Source organism: Ammospiza nelsoni, chromosome 35 (assembly GCF_027579445.1).
Source record: "Ammospiza nelsoni isolate bAmmNel1 chromosome 35, bAmmNel1.pri, whole genome shotgun sequence".
Taxonomy (NCBI): Eukaryota; Metazoa; Chordata; class Aves; order Passeriformes; family Passerellidae; genus Ammospiza; species Ammospiza nelsoni.
The window spans coordinates 1,806,607-1,824,935 of NC_080667.1; the positions used below are offsets into that span (position 1 = coordinate 1,806,607).

At 50.3% G+C, this 18,329-nt stretch overlaps 1 pseudogene; it reads left to right on the plus strand.

The window, feature by feature from the left end:
- The first annotated feature begins 591 nt into the window (after window positions 1-591).
- LOC132086023 (zinc finger protein ZFP2-like) lies at window positions 592-6,107 on the plus strand (annotated as a pseudogene).
- Window positions 6,108-18,329: the final 12,222 nt, after the last annotated feature.

Here is an 18,329-nt window from a genome sequence, read left to right on the forward strand (position 1 = left end):
GATCCCCCCAGTATTAGTCCAGTCCGTCCCAGTGTGATTCCAAGATGAGCCCAGTGTGCTCCCAGTCCCTGCCAGTATGAATCAGTTGTGCTCCACATGGTTCCAGTTGCTCTCTTTCACCCTCACTTTTGTTCCAGTCCCTCCCAGTATCTCCCAGTGTAGCCCCGTTCCCTTCAGCATGTTCCCAGTCACTCCCAGTTGTTTCCAGTTGGGTTTTTGGGGGGATGTTTGGGGAATGAAGCAGTTCAAGGCTGAGCGGAAAAGGCCCCTCGGGGGGGACATCGGTGGCTGCCGGTACCATCCTGGTCGGGACGCCCTGGGGGGATCTTCTTGCCCTTGCCTGTGGCACGGAGGCAAATCCCATCCTGTCCTTGTCCTTCCTCCCCCAGAGCAGGAGCTGAGCATGGAGAGCAGGGAGGACAAATGCCCGCGGCAGAACCTGGTGGCAGAGGCCGTTTTGAGCGGCTCCACAGAGCAGGAAGGCAACGGGGAGGAAAAGCCCTGGAGATGCTGCACGAGGAGGGGCTGCAAACGCAGCTGGCGGGGATCTGAGGGGGACAGAGCCAGCCTGGGCCGGGAAGGCGGCCGGAGATGGAGCCAGAGTTCGGAGCTGGTGCTCCATGAGCAGCTCCATGATGGGGAGAAGCCCCACACGTGCGTGGAGTGTGGGAAGAGCTTCAGGTGGAACTCCAACCTGATCCTGCACTAGAGGACCCACACTGGGGAGAGGCCCTATGAGTGTGGTGAGTGTGGGAAGAGCTTCAGCAGGAGGTCTCACCTGATCAAGCACCAGAGGATCCACACTGGGGGAGGCACTACAAATGTGAGTAGTATGGGCAAGGCTTCATTCGGAGGTCCCACGTGATTGTGCGCCAGAGGATCCACACTGGGGAAACGCCTTTGAAGTGTTCCTTGTGTGGGATATGCTTCTGCCAGAGCTCCAGTCTTATCTTTCACCAGAGGATGCACACAGGGGAGATGCACATCTGGACTGGGTTGGCTGAACCGGAACCGTGTGAACCGAGGAGTTCCCGCCCCCCTCCGTCCCTCCCAGTTCCCTCCCAGTAAAGGGGGTCCCTCCCAATTCCCGCTCCATCCCTCCAAGTTCCTCCCAGTCCCAGGGTCTCTCCCAGTCCCTCCCAGTTCCGCCCGGGGGCGCGACCAAAACTCATCAGAGCGATCGCGGAGCTCCCGGAGCGCTCCCTGTGCCGATGCTGATCCCAAATCCCGATCCCGTTCCCGGTTTGGTCCGGTTTGATCCAGTTCGGTCCGGTTCGGTTCACAGCGCAGGGGATCTTCACAGCCACCGGCAGAACCGGGCGGGTCACGCTGGGGCTGGCACTGGAGCAGGGCACAGGACACCCCAAAAATGGGCACGGGGAACCCAAAAATGAACAAGGGGATCCCCAAAATTGGGAACGGGGATCCCAAAATTGTGAGAGTTTGGGGGGATCTGAGATCCTAAAACCAGGAATGGAGGAACCCCAAAAATGAAAAGGGATACCACAAAAACAGACACGGGGCACCCCAAAAATAGGCACAGGGACACCAAAATTTGGGGGAATTTGGGACGATTTGGGACCCCAAAAACCGGGAGCGGAGGGACCCCAAAAATGGTCATAGGGAACCCAAAATGGGCACTGGGACCCCAAAATTTTGGGGAATTTGGGGAGATTGGGGACCCCAAAAACCGGGAACAGGGGGATCCCAAAATGAGTACAGGGGACCCTAAAAACGGACAGGGGGACCCCAAAACTGGGGAAGTTCAGGCGAGATTTGGGATTCCAAAAATGGGAATGGGCGCCCTAAAATTGGGGGAGTTTTTGGAGGGATTGAGGATCCCAAAAGGGGAAATAGGGACCCCTAAATGAGTTTTTAGGGGATTTGGGATCCCAAGAACCAGGAATAGGGTAAATTGAGGGGACCCCAAAATTGGAGGAAATTGGGGGGGATGGGGGACCCTAAAATGGGGGGAAATTGGGGGATCCAAAAAAGGGAAAGGAGGAGAATCAGGGGACCTCAAAATGGGGGAATGTGGAACCCCAAAATTGTGAGAATTTGGAGGGAATTTGGGAGGATTGGAGGACCCCAAAACCAGGAATGAGGGACCCTAAAAATCAGGACAAGGGGGACCCCAAAACAGGGAATGAGGGGACCCCGAAATGGGGGAGAATAGGGGGATTGGGGGGGAACCCCAAAAGCAGAATTTGGGGAAGTCACGAGGAATTGGAGAAGTCACGGGAAATTTGGCGTCACCAGAAGTCACAGGAGTCTGGGGACGTTGCTGGAATTTGGGGTCACTGGAGTTTGGGGTCGCGGGGAATTGTGGGAGTCCTGGGAATTTGGGGTCCTAGGGATTTGGGTTCCTTTGGAATTTGGGCAGTGTGGGAAGAGCTTCATGCAGCTCCATCCTGATCGTGCACCACACTGGATCGAGGACCCACCCACACTGGGGAACAGCCCTACAAGTGTGGGGAGTGTGGGCAGAGCTTCAGGTGGAGGTCTGACCTGACCAAGTGCCAGAGGATCCACAGTGGGGAGAGGCCCTACGAGTGGTCCGAGTGTGGGAAGAGGTTTCAGACCAGTTCCCATCTCCTCCAGCACTATCGGATTCACAGAGAGGAGAGACCCTTCCAATGCCCCGACTGTGGGAAAGGATTCAGGGACAAATGCACCCTCGTCACCCACTGACGCATCCACACTGGGGAGAGGCCCTACGAGTGTCTCCAGTGTGGGAAGAGCTTCTCCAGCAGCTCTGACTTGACCCAACACCAACAGAGGCACCGGTAAGGGAAGCCCTGTGAGTGCCCTGAGTGCGGGAAGAGCTTCGTGTGCTGCTCCAGCTCCATCCCCCACTGGAGGAGGCACTTTGGGCACAGCCCTGGTCACTCACATTCCCTGTGATACATGTTGGGAACACACTTGGCAGCTTCTAATTTTGGTTTGTCCTTAATTTCTTTCTATACTCAATGTCTTTGCAATACAAACGCCCGTATCGATACACCTGTCACCTCCAAGCCACTCAAATCCCACTGAAAACAGCTCAATCTTACCCCAAAAGTGCTCACACCCACCTGATAAAAACTCAAGTCCCAAACCAAACTCACTCGATTCCACAGCCACCAGGCTGAGATGGGTTTTGGAGGAGATTGGTGAGAAGTGGATTCCCATTTGGGAGCGGTGAGATGGGGATTGTGAGGGGCTGGGTGTGTGCAATATTCAATAGCCAATAAAACTCTCAGACCTACTGATTTCTCTCCCATTCATGTTGAGTCCGTTGCAGTTCTGTTTGCAGAGTGCCGGTCCCGGAGTGTCCCCTCAGAGTTGCCGCCCTTGGCCTGAGCCCGCCCCTTTCCCGTCATGGTTCTGCCCTTTCCCTGCCCCCTTTCCCCTCATGGTTACAGCTGGTTAGGGCGGAGGAGGAGGGGCAGGGGAGATGGAAGAGGAGGGATGAAGGCGGAGAGAGAGCAGCGATGGAAGGAGGAGAAGGAGGTGCAGTTAGGGAGGAAAAGGACGAGGAGAAGGGATGGAACGGGAGGGATGGAAGAGGAGAAGGAGGCGGAGGTAACACGGAGTAGCGGAAGGGGGGGATAGGAGAGGAGGAGTGGGAGGAAGAGGAAGAGGAAGAGGAAGAGGAAGAGGAAGAGGAAGAGGAAGAGGAAGAGGAAGAGGAAGAGGAAGAGGAAGAGGAAGAGGAAGAGGAAGAGGAAGAGGAAGAGGAGGGACAAAGGTGGATCAAGGCGGAGCTGACAGAAGCATTCTCTCCAGCCCTGCCTGAATTCGTAGCCCCCACCTGTGGGATCATCGCCCCCCCCGCCATCGCGCAGGTGAGCCAGGAGTGGGAGCCCGACCCGGATATCCCTGGGGGGTCTCTGCATTGGGTTTTTCGGGAGGATGTTTGGAGAATGAAGCAGTCCAAGGCTGAGCGGAAAAGGCCCCTTGGGGGGACATCAGGGGTGCCGGTGGTGGCTGCCGGCACAGACAGCCTGGAGGAGCAAAGCCCTGTGTGCCCCAGGAGCCCAAAGTGGGGAGCCCAGAGAGGGGGGAGCGCCGCCATTGGCAGGAGCCTCAAGAGCCTGGAGAGGGGCAGGGGGGACTCCTTGGAGCCGCTGCAGCCCCGAGCAGAAAATGAGGGGAGACGGAGCCCAGGAGCCCAAAGAGCCCCGGCATCCCGAAATGGGGGGAGCGAAGAGGGGGGAGCTTTTGGCATTGCTGGGACTGCCAGCAGCCTGGACAGGGCGGACACTGAAGAGTAGGGGGACCCCCAATTCAAGCATGACCCCAGCAGCTGGGACAGGGGGGAACCCCCGAACACCAAAGGGGAGGGACCAGGGACGGGGAACTCCTGGGAGGCTTTTTCAGGGCTGAATCTTTTTCTGGAGCCCACATAGCCGGTGACTTGTAGAGAGGGACTTGGTCAGAGGCACCTTCAAACTCAACATGTGTTGGGTAAGATGAAACAGGGAAGCCTTATAAATACAATTTTCTGGCAAAAGATTTGGAGAATATAGAAAGTAGAAGCAAGATTGAAACGAAAGCAAGCTCTGGGATACCTTGGTGAACAACTGGAAAACAATGGTGTGGCCCGACTGAAGGTAATCCTCTTTTGATAAAACAATTCCCCCTGCTTGCAGACAGATTGAAGTGTCAGAGCAGACCCTACTAGCTCAGCAGAAGGGGTCCAAAGAGTGCATTTTACGGTTTAAAATGTAACACAGTATGGTGACGTAATCAATCTTACAGGCTGTATGTAAATGCTATAGGATTGATATCTTGTCCTAGATTGGTTAGTGAGAAACAGAATATTCAACCCAGAAGAAGATTTATTGTATTGTAACGGGAACCTTACTTTCTTACGCTCTTCCCCTCTTACTCTCTCACCCTCTCATCCTCTCTACCCCTCTCTTCTCTCGGGCCTGCACCCAGGCCCTTTGCAATAAACCGCAAGTTCCACGACCTGGCTTCAGAGATCTCTCGTCTCCATCCATCCCGACCATCCTAGCCCCCGACACTCCTAAAAACGTGCTCATCCCTTGTTTTCCCCAAACCAGGATTTCCCATTGCCAACACCAGGGAGGCTGCAAGGAAGAGGAAGATGCCCCAGGACACTGAGGCAGGTGAGGAGGAAGTCAGTGCCCCTTTCCCCTCTGTGCTGCTCCATCTCCCAGCCCAGCATGGCCCCGGTTGCAGCACAGCCCTGGGGAGATCTCCTTGCCCTTGCCTGTGGCATGGAGGCAAATCTCATCCTGTCCTTGTCCTTCCTCCCCCAGAGCAGGAGCTGAGCATGGAGAGCAGGGAGGACAAATGCCCGCGGCAGAACCTGGTGGCAGAGGCCGTTTTGAGCGGCTCCACAGAGCAGGAAGGCAACGGGGAGGAAAAGCCGCAGAGCTGCCACACGAGGAGGGGCTGCAAACGCAGCTGGCGGGGATCTGAGGGGGACAGAGCCAGCCTGGGCCAGGAAGGTGGCCGGAGATGGAGCCAGAGCTCAGAGCTGGTGCTCCATGAGCAGCTCCATGATGGGGAGAAGCCCCACACATGCTTGGAGTGTGGGAAGACCTTCAGGTGGAGCTGCAGGCTGATCAGATACCAGAGTACCCACACTGCAGAAAAGCCCTACAAGTGTTCCCAGTGTGAGATGCACTTCAGCCGCAGGTCTAGCCTGATGAAGCACCAGAGGACCCACACTGGGGAGAGGCCCTACGAGTGTGATAATGCAGGAAGGGGTTTCAGACCCGCTCCAATCTCCGCCTGCACTATCAGAGTCACATGGATGTGAGGCCCTTCCAATGCCCTGAGTGTTGCAAGGGATTCAAGACAACTCCACCCTCGCCAAGCACCAGCACATCCACAAAGGGGAGAGGCCCTACGAGTGTGATAAATGCAGGAAGAGGTTTCTGACCAGCTCCCATCTCCTCCAGCACTATCGGATTCGCACAGAGGAGAGGCCCTTCCGCTGCCTCGACTGTGGGAAGGGATTCAAGTACAACTGCACCCTTGTCAGCCACTGGCGCATCCACACTGGGGAGAGGCCCTACGAGTGTCCTCAGTGTGGGAAGAGCTTCTCCAGCAGCTCTAACTTGACCCAACACCAATGGAGGCACCACTAAGGGAAGCCCTGTGAGTGCCCCGAGTGCAGGAAGAGTTTTGTGCACTGCTCAAGCTCCATCCCCCACTGGAGGAGGCACTTTGGGCACAGCCCTGGTCACTCACATTCCCTGTGATACATGTTGGGAACACACTTGGATATTTCTACTTTTAGTTTCACCTTAATTTTTTTTCTTCCGTCTCTTTGCACTCCAAAAGCCAAGAGGGATGGATGGATGGATCTGTCACTTCAAAATAACTCCAATCCCACTGAAAACAGCTCAATCTTACCCCAAAAGGGCTCAATCCCACCTCAAAAAAACTCATTGCCATACCAAACTCACTTGATTCCTCAGCCACCTGAGTAAGATAGGGCTGGGAGGAGATTGGGAGAAGTGGGATCTTAATTAGAGTAGTAGGATGGGGATTGTATGGGGCTGGGTGCGTGGGATGTATTTGATAGCAAATAAACTTCTCAGACTTACTGATTTCTCTCCTGTTCATGTTCAGTCCGTTGCAATTTGTTTGCTGAGTGCCATCTTCTCAGCTCATTGTGTTTGTGTCTCCTTTTCTCTCCTGCCCCTCTTTGCCTGCTCGGTTTCTCTCTCAGTGTCTCCCTTGACCCAGGCACCACCAGAGACCCTCCCTATATTTAACTACCTCAGGGACCACCAAATACCCTCCATTTATTTATTGCCCCAGTGACCACCAGAAACCCTCCCCTGATTTAATTGGCCCCATCCCTGATTGTATTGACCTCTGCCTATTTTAATTGTCCCCTCACCCACCAAAAACCCTCCCCTGATTTAATTCACCCTGCCTTGATTTAATTGACCCCTGCCCTGATTTAATTGACCCAGGCACCACCAAACACCCTTCCCTGATTTAATTGACCCCTTCCCTGATTTAATTGACCCCTGCCCTGATTTAAATGACCCCTTCCCTGATTTAATTGACCCCTGCCCTGATTTCATTGCCCCCTCTGTCCCTACAGACTCTCCCCATACTATTTATTATTTCCCAATTATTATTTTAAATCCCAGTCCCAGACGCTGAAGTTCTGAAGGCTGGTAGGGAAATGTCTCTGTAAGATTTTGCTCCATTTGCCTTCAAGGGCGGGAACATGTTCTCCTGTCTGGGAGCTGGAATTCCAGATTTTTGGGATGTGTGCAGGGCAATACGGACTGGGATCAAATAGGGACTGGGATCAAATGTGGAATGGGATCCTTTGGACTGCAATCAAATATGGAAGTAGGATCAAATATGGACTGGGATTAAATATGGATTGGGATCAACTATGGACTGAGATCAACTAGGGACTGGGATCCTTCAGACTGGGATAAACTGGACAGGGATCAAACATAGACTGGGATCCCATGGACTGAGATAAACTGGACTGAGATTATATGGACTGGGATCAAATATGTGTAGTAAAACCCACAGCTTTAGCAAGGGCCCCGTGTAGAATCTGAATAATAGAAATGCTGACACAGCAGCAAAGAAGCTTCCTCACTCCAGGGACATCGACCCTATAACCTGTCCCTATAACTATGTAAGGCAATGTCTTGTTAACCCTACTATTGGTCACTTGTGGTCCCTCTAACATTTTGCCATTGGTCAAGATTGGAAGCAGGCCAAGGCTATAAAAGTAGCATACTGTATCCCTACTAACTTACAAGAAGAAGAGCTGAGACCCTTCAAGGACCCCTCCAATAAAGCCATATTTGTGGAATGAAATAAACAGGGCCAGGAGACTTCTTCTCCTTTTTAATGCCTTTATTAAAAGTGATCAGCTCAGGATTGGGAAGCTTGGCGGGGCTGCAGTCTCCCGTCGGGTCTCCCAGGGCGACTCAGAGGAGGAGGATAAGCACAGCTCTGTCCACCAGGGGCAGAGCTGGGGATCACGTCCTCATGGGAGCCTTTAGGGTGTGGTGATCCTGTCCCATGTTGATTTTGCTGGCTGTCTTAGCAGGCCCTCATCTCCGGGGACGACTCCTATGCTCAGGGCGAGAGGGGCTCCGAAGGTGTTCAGCATCTCTGCAGGCTCAGCACTCGGCTCCTTACGTCCAGACATCACTCCAGTCTCTCAACTCTTATTTGGCTTGTTGTTTTTGGGGTTTTTTAGTACATTCGGAGTGGGGGACCCACACAGCATGCTGGTCCTGGAGTCACTTTGCATAACCCCCCTCTCCAGGTATCTTCTCCTCACTGTTTGGGAAGGCCCCCACCCATTACTGTCTTGGAGAAGGGCCATTACCTTGCCCCAGCCAGGGCTTTTACTAATACAAAACCAACTATTAACAACAATGACCCATAATTACCATAACACAAGCAGCAGCCCAGCAATAGTCGTAGCTTTTTTCTCACAGAAAAAAATCAACTGAATTTTTGTTCATAACAGTCCCCCCTCTTTTTCTTTGATCGAGCTTAAATTTTAAGCTCACATCAACTTACAATTTTTTGTTTTGAATCGACTATGAATTTCTTGTGCACTTTGGTAATCACAGTTACTAAACTTTGTTACTTTCTTTGGTTTCTTCAGGTTGGTCTGCACAGCAAATACTATTTTACTGAAACAGATAAATAAGCATAGTAAAAGGAGCAATCCTCCAAGTACAACACACACAGCGAGAAAAACTACCTTTTCCCATACATCTTTTCTGAAAATCTCCAAGTTCTCCCACCCACTGGGATCAAGTGTAGGAGTTTGATCTTGATTATTTACACATGATAATCTTTTTATTTCATTTGAAATGTCCCTAATAATTGAATTCTTTATTTTTAATACTGCTTGGAGCCGGATGACTTTGTTTAACATAGATACTGGGATCCGAACTTGGCTTTTACAATTTTGGATTTTCTCAATTTCTATTTCACTTTGCCTGTTCAGTTTAATTTCTCACAAATCATTATATATAGGACCTCCCAAACTTGATCCAGTTTCTTTGGGTAATAAGAAGAAAATTGGTTTTATCACTCTAGCGGTGCAGCTGCCAGACCAGTCTCCTGACAATTTGGTGTGTGTTGTGGTATTAGAGATCAAACCTAGGGGTTTAGAGCTCCCCTGAAATGTGTTCCAAAAGGGATCACACTTGTGGTGATCACACTTGTCTCTTTTCTTTTTTTCAACAGACTCTAATTTGTTTGGATCTCTTGGGATCCACTGGTGGCTGAATACTCTACTGCTAAATACTTGTTACAAACAATTCTTCTTACCATTTTCACCATTTCTTTTCTTTTTACTAGATCTACTGAGCTTGTTTCAGCAGCATCACATTCAAAGCACAACCAGGCTTCCCCTATAGGGCACTCTCCTAGGAGTGGCTGCCTAAAAGTGGCAGTATTGTATGCTATCCAATACACTCTCTTTTTTTTCTGATAAAGGACCAATTGGAAGAGGTTAACACAATCAGGGTTAAAACTGATGTGGACTCTCAACAAGGAGCTCACTTCCTTCTCATAGCGGGGTAGGTAGCACTCACTGCATGGCTCAGCTGAGCTCCCCAGAGCACCACCAGCAATCAGAGCCATCATTACTGCCCTTCCCAAGAGTCCGGTATGGGTCATCTTGCACAGCCTGCCCACCCGGCCTTGCCTCTTGGGGAATTTTACTGAGAAGCTTCCAAGCTCTTTAGAGTCCCTTCTACCTGCTTCTCTGGTTAAACCTCTCTTGGTCTATTCCCTAACAATTTTGGTTTCCCCCAGGGGAGTGTTCTGTAGAGGATTAACCTGGAGTCTTTAGAATTAAATTGGGGAACTTAAACCAGAATTACTTATTTACAGTTTTAAACTTTTTACCGACATTCTGTTTACACAGAACAGTTTTGAAGCATTTTAAGCAATGTTAGAACTCTTGATACTAATTTTTTCCCACACAGTTCAGTCTTTTGGACTCTTCTTTCTGAGAGTCAACTTTAAATCACAGTATACTTAGGTGAATTAACTTGAGATGTGGATGAATCCTTATCCAGTGCCCGGAGGTGGGTGGTGGACAGGTGGACTCTGGCCCAATGTCAGAGGGAAAAACTGGGAGTCTGGCCCAATGCCAGAGGGAGAATGGGGTGCAGTCCAGTCCAATGCCAGAATTCCAGAGGGAAATAAAACCTGATGTTGAATCCTGGTCCAATGCCAGGGGGTGAAAGCGATGTGAGTCCAACATTTTTCTTTTGGTCTGCACAGTCAAATTAGTAATGAAGAGTACCTGAAATGGGCTTTCAAACACAGGCATTAATGGTCTGCTATTTAATGATTTTATCAAAACTCAGTTTCTCTGTTTAATGTTATTGGTAATTTCTCTTTTTCCATAGCTTGTATGTTTCTCTCATCAACTTCTACATACTCTGTATTTTGCAAGGAGTTGTATTTCTCAGCTAACTTAACTCCCGAAGTACTTTCATTCTCCTATTTTTCTGTGTATTTAATTTACTGGTTTTCTGTTCTATTTTTCAAGATCTTATCTATTTATCTCTTGCTTCTCTTTCTTACTTTCACTTACAGCTTAAATACTTCTTTCAACCCCTTACACTTAATTTTTTTATATTTTTTTTTTACAGCATTCTTCTACACAATACAGTTCCCTCTAAGGAGATGTGGTAAAACTTGTAATGCACAATCTACATTACCCTTATTCTAATTTGTCTATATTCACTCTCACACATTCTTTCACACCCTCAAGACACAAACTGGATCATTATTGCTAGATAATCACTGTGGCTCCCCTCACGCTGGGGTTGGCCCACAGGTCTCAGTATCCCTGGGCCTCTTGGAAGGGCCCTGACTCTAGTTGCCTCTGGTGCACATTCACCTGTGAGGCTGTCTGCGTGTCACTCACGCTCTTACAGCTACGGCTCCCTCACACATCTGGGAAGCACTAATCTCATTTGCAGGTCACACACACTCTTTGGCCACAGCCCCCCCTTCCCACCTGCCTGGGAAGTTGAGGCTGACTTTGTGACTCACTCTCACACACACAACAAGACAACAATAAGGTACCTTTTACTTTCACATCATTTATTATAAGTTAAGTATTACTGGCCAGTTTTGGTGCTATTAGGTATCTTTTCTACCTAGCTGTTTTTGTCTAACTTCAAATGTTACTTTGTTGAGACAGGACTTATCTGCTGCTGTATCAACAAAAAAATTCAAATTCTTCATTTAGGGGTGTCAGGATCCGTCCGAAGTGGACAGATGACCTGATGGTTCGTAGGAATGATCTCAGAGTGCAAAAACCAACACGGTACAAGGGGGTTTGCAGTGATGATCAAATCAAATGCAGTTTTATTGAAATAACTACAGCAAAAAATGCAATAGAGGGATTAAGAGAGAGAAAAAGAGAGAGAAAGAGAGAGAGAGAGAGAGGGGGGATATAGCTACCAACGCAGAGACGAAGTCCTTTGGTCCAGTCCAGCCAAGGGTCCACCTGCTATGCTGGGGAGATCTCAAAGGCTCTAGCTAACTCAGAGGTTTTTATTACTGAAAATTGTGAGGGGGGGGGAAACAGATACAATAGGGAACAGATGTAACAGGTAGTGTATGTTCCCAGCAGTAAATGAGCTTGATAGATGTAACAGGTAGTCTGCGTTCTTAGCAGTAAATGAGAGCCATTATTTTCTTGCTCCAGTGGTCACAACCTGCAGGCAAACATCTCGCTTTGGTCAGCTTGCCTCCCCCACACACCTCCCCCAGGCTGGGGGTTTCAGTCCCAGTCCTTGGAAGGAGCAGAGGGGCCTGTTAGGAGTTTCATGTCTCAGTCCTTGATGGAAAAGCTTCTCACATCTCCGTCTGTCTGTCTGTCACGGTGGTTGTAAAACAGATGAGGGTCTTCTGTGGGAGACCACCTGGAACTCAGGAGAAGTCCAGCCAGGCCGAGAGGTGGGACAGCTTCCAAAGCTGCTATTGTTGCAAACGGGGCATGGTGCCCTCTTCTTAGCATACAGCAAACACAACACTGAGCTTTCAAGTCTCAGGGCCCATGGCGTGTGACTTTTCTCCTTCAGAGCCAGATATAGACGGGGGGGGTCTTCTCTTCAATGGTCTCCCAAGGACGATCGTGAGGCAGATGAAGGAAAATTAGGACAGACTCTCACAAGGGGTCCCACCTCAAAGTTTACCAAGGGCTCTTTTAGATGTTGCATCGGGTCCCCTAAAGTGTAAAGCCCCTGACCCTCTACTCGTCACCTCTAAGGATCTTCCCTAAATTATCTTGTTCCCTGGCTATTGCCTCATCTAGACTGAGCTTTCTACAAAACCTCCTGACGTGTCCTGGCTCTCCATAGTAATAGCAATGTCGTTCTCTCAAAGGGACTTGAGGTCTCTCCATCCCTCTTGCACCTGACAGTACTGGCCTATCCTTGCCTCCTCCTGGTGGTGGACCCGCCCACCCTGCACTTTCTCTAGCTACAGCAACCATGATCCTAGCTTTGGCCTTTGCTTTATCTTCCTCCCTCCTTAAATACACCTTCAATGCCTCTCTTAATAACTCATTAATGTCCTTCTCTTGCCAATCTTCCATCTTTTCCAATTTTCTCCTTATATCAGGCCAAGATTTGGTAACAAATTTGACTTTTAGTAGTATTTGACCCTCTAGGGTGTCTGGGTCTATTCTAGAGTACAACTGGAAGTTCCGCCTTAGGCGATTAAGCCAGGCAGCAGGAGCTTCATCTTTCTCCTGTGTACCCTCAAATGCCAATTGGGTGTTAGTTCCTTTGGGAACTGACTCTTTGATCCCCCATATTATCAAAGACCTATATTCCCTCATGGCCTTCCTCCCCTCCTCCTGGTTAGGGTTCCAGCTGGGATCCGTTAGTGGCAATTTCTGTTCACCTGATGGCACCTGGGGTCCTGGATGGTTATCTTTCTCCCAAATTCTTATGCCAGCCACCCTAATCATCTGGACCTCTTCTGGGGAAAATAATATACTCAGGATGGAATTCATCTCCCCCCAAGTGTGGATATTTGGACCTAGAAATTGATCCACTTGGTTGGCTATGCCCACTGGGTCCTCAACTAAATGCCCCAAATCTTTCTTGAATCCTCTCACCTCAGAAGCAGTTAGGGGAGCATTCACAAAGCCAACACCTCCCGCTACTCCTCCCATAGGAACCTCTCTGAGGAGAAAGAGTCTCTCCGCCTTGGAGGTCTTGGATCTGGTGCTACAGTATGGCCCATCTTCAGATGCCTGTGGTAGACAGGGACAGGCAATCGGAAGACCTCGCGATGTGACGGAAAGGCAGGACCCTCTGTTCCCCTTAGATAAGACCCTCTGTTCCCCATAGATAAGAAATTAACATAGGAATGTAGCCTCCCTTAACCAAATACCAGTAACTTTCCATCCCTTACTAACCATAGATGGTAAAGACAGACCCACTGTGACGTAGAAGACCCCCAAGATTATAAAACCCCAAGAAATGAGATAATAAAGGCCTTTGGACCGTCCACCACATTGGTGTTAGCATGTGTTCTTGGCCCGAGCAACCCTGAAGAGTGGGTCACCGTGCCATTTCCTCAGAACCAGGTCGCCTTGCCTTATACCAGAAGGCAACAGATGCCAAACTACTTTGAGGGATATCTGGGTTACCCTTAACATTCTGCCCATCAGCAGGTGTATTTGCTGATAGCTGTTTACTGGGCGAGGAGGCATTTGTGTCCCAACTAGGAGGAGGTAAAGGGACAGCAACAGGAGGGGGAGAAGAGCCTGAGTGGATATTAAGTGGAGCTGGAGAAGGGATGGAGAATGCAGCAGGTGGAGTAGGCGCTTGTGGTGATGCAGAAGGAACTGGAGGAGCTGGAGGGGGTTGTGAGGGAGTGGTTACTGGAGGAGATACTGGGTTTATCATAGGGGATGCTGAAGAGGTAGGAGTTGGAGTTTGAGCAGGTGGTAATGAGATGGCAGCCGGGGGAAGAACCAGACCTGCCATTTGAGGTGCTCGAAGAAGAGGATTATAAGGTGGAGGGGCAGAAGGAGGCAAATAATCCAGGGGGTCCCATCTTTTACTGGTTCCATCATCCACTCCTTCATTCCCCTCTTTCTTCCTCTGTACCTTACAAATTCGCACCCCTTCATCCTCAACAGCGTTCTTTACCCAGCAAGCTACATACAATAATTGCTCAGGATCAGTATCTCCTCGAGCTGTCAGATAATTATTTAATTGTTGGCACATCCACTTATCCTTTGTCCCACACCAAGGCCATCCTCCTTGCAACTCTAATTCTGGCCAGACTTCTACACAATAATGGATCATTTTCACTTTATCTAATCCCTCCGTGGCCTCTATAGAATCTCATTTTACTAACAGTTCTCCTAAGGGACTACTGGGACGTATATCCCTCAGTCTCTTGCCAGTCTTTTTACTATTACACCCTCCCATTTTTCAGGTCTCAACAGTAAAAAAAATCCTAAAGGTGCCTTTACTGACCAGTAATTTCAAAAAAAACTTGTTTGAGGAGCTTCAGCCTCCTCCACTGAACTTCAAATTTCTGCCTGATGCTCAGGACTTTATACTGAAACAACTGCCCGATCTCTTGATTGCCCAACTTTCCCTATGTCAGGTCTTACATCTATCAGGACTTGAACACACAAAGCCTCGGCCTAAGAATCCGGGTCGTGCCTGACTCCCTCAGTCAGGAAAAACAACTGCCTGATTTTTAGTTCGCCTAACCTGCCAATTTTTAGGTTTCACCGTATCAGGACTTAAAAGCAAACCACAGCCTCCTTTGCTGGGGTTTGTGCCTGACTCCTTTGTCAGGACTTACTTTGCCTGCAGGGCTTGTGAACTACCCGAATCCTTCTCGGGACTGACAAATGCTACCCGAATCCTTCTCGCGACTTACAAATCTGCCTGACTTCCCTCTGTCAGGACTTACTTTGGGTGTGTGCCACTCATACACAAATATTCCCTCCGCACGCCCGGTTGGGGAGGGCCCTTTATTCCCCCTTGGGAGACGACTCACTCACACTAATTACAAGCACCGCCCCCTGTTCCTGGCCGCTTTTCTCGCGAAAGGCCGGAAACGCAGTACTAAGGGGTCCGCTCTCACTTCGAAGGTCCAGCTGCCGGCCCTCGTCTCATTCACACACACACACGCTTGTCTCCCACTCCCGCCACCGGATTTCTCACCAATCCAGTGCTCCGGTGCTCCTCTGCGTCGCTGGTCCTGAGCCAATCCCTCTGGTCCTGGTAGCCAGCTGTCCTGAGGGTCCAAGATGGCCAGTCCTGAGTCCTCTCTCGGCGTGGCTATTCCGGACGAGCGCCCTGGCTGAAATAAACAGGGCCAGGAGACTTCTTCTCCTTTTTAATGCCTTTATTAAAAGTGATCAGCTCAAGATTGGGCAGCTCAGCGGGGCTGCAGTCTCCCATCATCTCTCCCAGGGCGACTCAGAGGAGGTGAATATGCACAGCTCTGTCCACCAGGGGCAGAGCTGGGGAATCAGGTTTTTGTGGGAGCCTTTAGGGCATGGTGATCCCTTCATTGTTCATTTTCTCTGTTCCTTCCTGCCCACTCCCGGTTTCGGGACGGCTCCCGTGCTCAGGGCGAGAGGGGCTCCGAAGGTGTTCAGCATCTCTGCAGGCTCAGCACTCGGCTCCTCACGTCCAGACATCACTCCAATCTCTCAACTCTTATTTGGCTCCTTGATTTTGGGGTTTTCTCCATGTGTTTGGAGCCGTAGTCCCCCACAGCATGCTGGTCCTGGAGTCACTTTGCATAACTCCCCCCTCCAGGTATCTTCTCCTCACTTTTCGGGAAGGTCCCCACCCGTTACTGTCTTGGAGAAGGGCCATTACCTCGCCCCAGCCAGGGCTTTTACTAAGACAAAAACAATCATTAACAACAACGACCTGTAATTACCATAACACAAGCAGCAGCCCAGCAATAGTCGTAGCTTTTTTCTCACAGAAAAAATTTTTGTTCATAACATGGAACATCCGGCATCTTTTCCTTCTCCTCTCTCTCGCCGTCTGCTGAAGCCTCAAGCCAAGGGCAAACTACCTAGCAAGCAAAGCTGAAATCATAAGAGCTGGCTAATCACTAAGAGCTGAATATCCCCCTGCTTGCTAGGGGCTGACCCGCAGCCTTGGTCTGAGAGCAAGCTGCCCTCTGGCACTCAGTCCCCCTGGGAGCTGAGCTCTGGAGCTGTAATAGCTTGCCCCAGGATAAGACCAATTAAGGCTCATTAAGCGGCCGCCCAACATGTCGTCAGACCTTCCCCCCCAGGGGCGAAACGTCGCAGGAGCATCAGAGCCTTCTCGGGGTCACCTGTTATTGCCTGTTCAGGAAGCCGCTCCTTCTGCACAAGGACTTTTCATTTTAGAAAATCCTCCGTGCAGAAGGCTCAATTCGACCTTCAACACATACATCTGGACGAGATAACGTTCGAGGAGAATTGAGCAGCACACCCCCTTCCATAGACCCCTGACCCCGAAGGACGTAAGTGTTGTGCGCATATTTTTGGGAGCTCTCAAAAACCTTTTTCATTTTTCTTTTTTTCTCTCATTTTTCTGTGGAAAGGGTCTGAAAAAAAGGGTACTTGTTTAAGCACCCTAAAACTAACCACACTTGAAAGAGAGTTATATTTAACCATTGCAGAAACGTTATCTGTTAATAATTTCTCTTTTTCTAAAGATAGTCTGTCAAAAAAGAATCTTAAAAAATTTGTAACTTGGATTGTGGCGCAATTTCCTGAAACTAATAAGACGACGATTAATGAAAATTCTTTCTAGGATAGGGTTGGAAACACTATTTATATTTCTCAAACCAAACAGGACTTTTCTGTTACTAACTTCTTACCTTTATTTCATGTTATAACTAAGACTGTTGAAAAATGTAACACCCAAAAACTCCCGGAGCCAGTAGCAGACATTGATTACCCTGATAAGATCTCTCAGGAATGAGGTTCACTTCCCCCACCGGCTACAGTCTTTCTCCCCTTCCTTTCAGAGCCGGAGGCGCTCACTGCAGCCCCCCCTCCCCCTGGCTCCGCTTCCTTCCCGCTTCTGGCCCCGGGGGCCCCGTTCCCTGCCTCTGCCACCGTATCCCCACTGCAGCCACCTCTCCCCCTGCACCGGTCTACTCCCTCCTCGCTCCCCCCGCCCCCGTGCTGCCTTTGCCGCCTCCAGTCACCGCGATCCCGGTCCCCCCTACCCCCGCGCCGCCGTTCCCCGCCCCCGCTTCCTTCGTCGCCGTATCCCCCGCTCCTGCTGCTGTCCCCACCCTGCCCCCCGCTTCCCCCGTCGCACCCGCCATGCCCCCCAGCCCTGTTATCGCCGTCCCCCCCAACCCCGCGCTGCTACCCCCCGCAGCCGCCCTCCCCGCCGTCACCGCCCCCGAGACCGCCCCCCCCCAAGACCGCCCCGGCCCTCCCGGCCCCAGCTGAGAGCAGGCCGGCCCCTCCCGGCGCTTTCCCGAGCCATGCCCACACCCTGCCCCCCTGCACCGAGCCTCACACATGCGCGGTAACACCAGCTCTCCCAATACCTGTAGTACCCCAAACCAGCAGCACTGCTTGTGCACCCCCAAACCCCCCAGGCGCGCATCCCCAGCCCGCCCAACCCTCCTGCCACCCGAACAGATCAGAGACCCCCCGTGGCATCACCCCCCCCACCCAATCCGGGCCCAGCTGTGCTGCTATCCCTGATCCAATAGCGCCGCCTCCTTGCCAGTCATTGAAAACCTTGAAAAACGAAAAGAACGGAATTCAGGGGTAGCAAATCCCTCACAGCTTTCCTCAGACGATGAGAGCTCTTCCAATGAATCTGATTTTGATACGATTAACATAGACCCATGGGATCTTATTAAGATAGAAGCTACGAAGTCAGGGAACTGGGACCTAGCGCAGAAAATCACAGCTTTCCCAGTTGAATACAGGCAAAGCAGGAACGGTGGGGAATCTAATATTAAGACATGGAAACCAATTTCAAATAAGGAACTAATGCAATTGAGAAACACAGCCAAAAAATATGGATGTAGTTCACATATCTTTAGAAATTTCTTAGAAGCCATGTTCTCTGCACATGTCTTGCTTCCCCACGATGTAAAAAATATTTCACAATGCCTCCTGTCCCCGGCAGAATATTTGTTATGGCACAGGCATTGGAAGAAACACTTAAAAACGTTATCAGATTCATATACTGTCAATGCTACTAAGACTAATTTTATGGTAGAACAGCTGGCCGGCGAAGGAGACTTATAAAAGCCAGCTGAACAAAGAGAAACTCTGAATAAAGAAGCGCTGCAAGATGTCACAATCG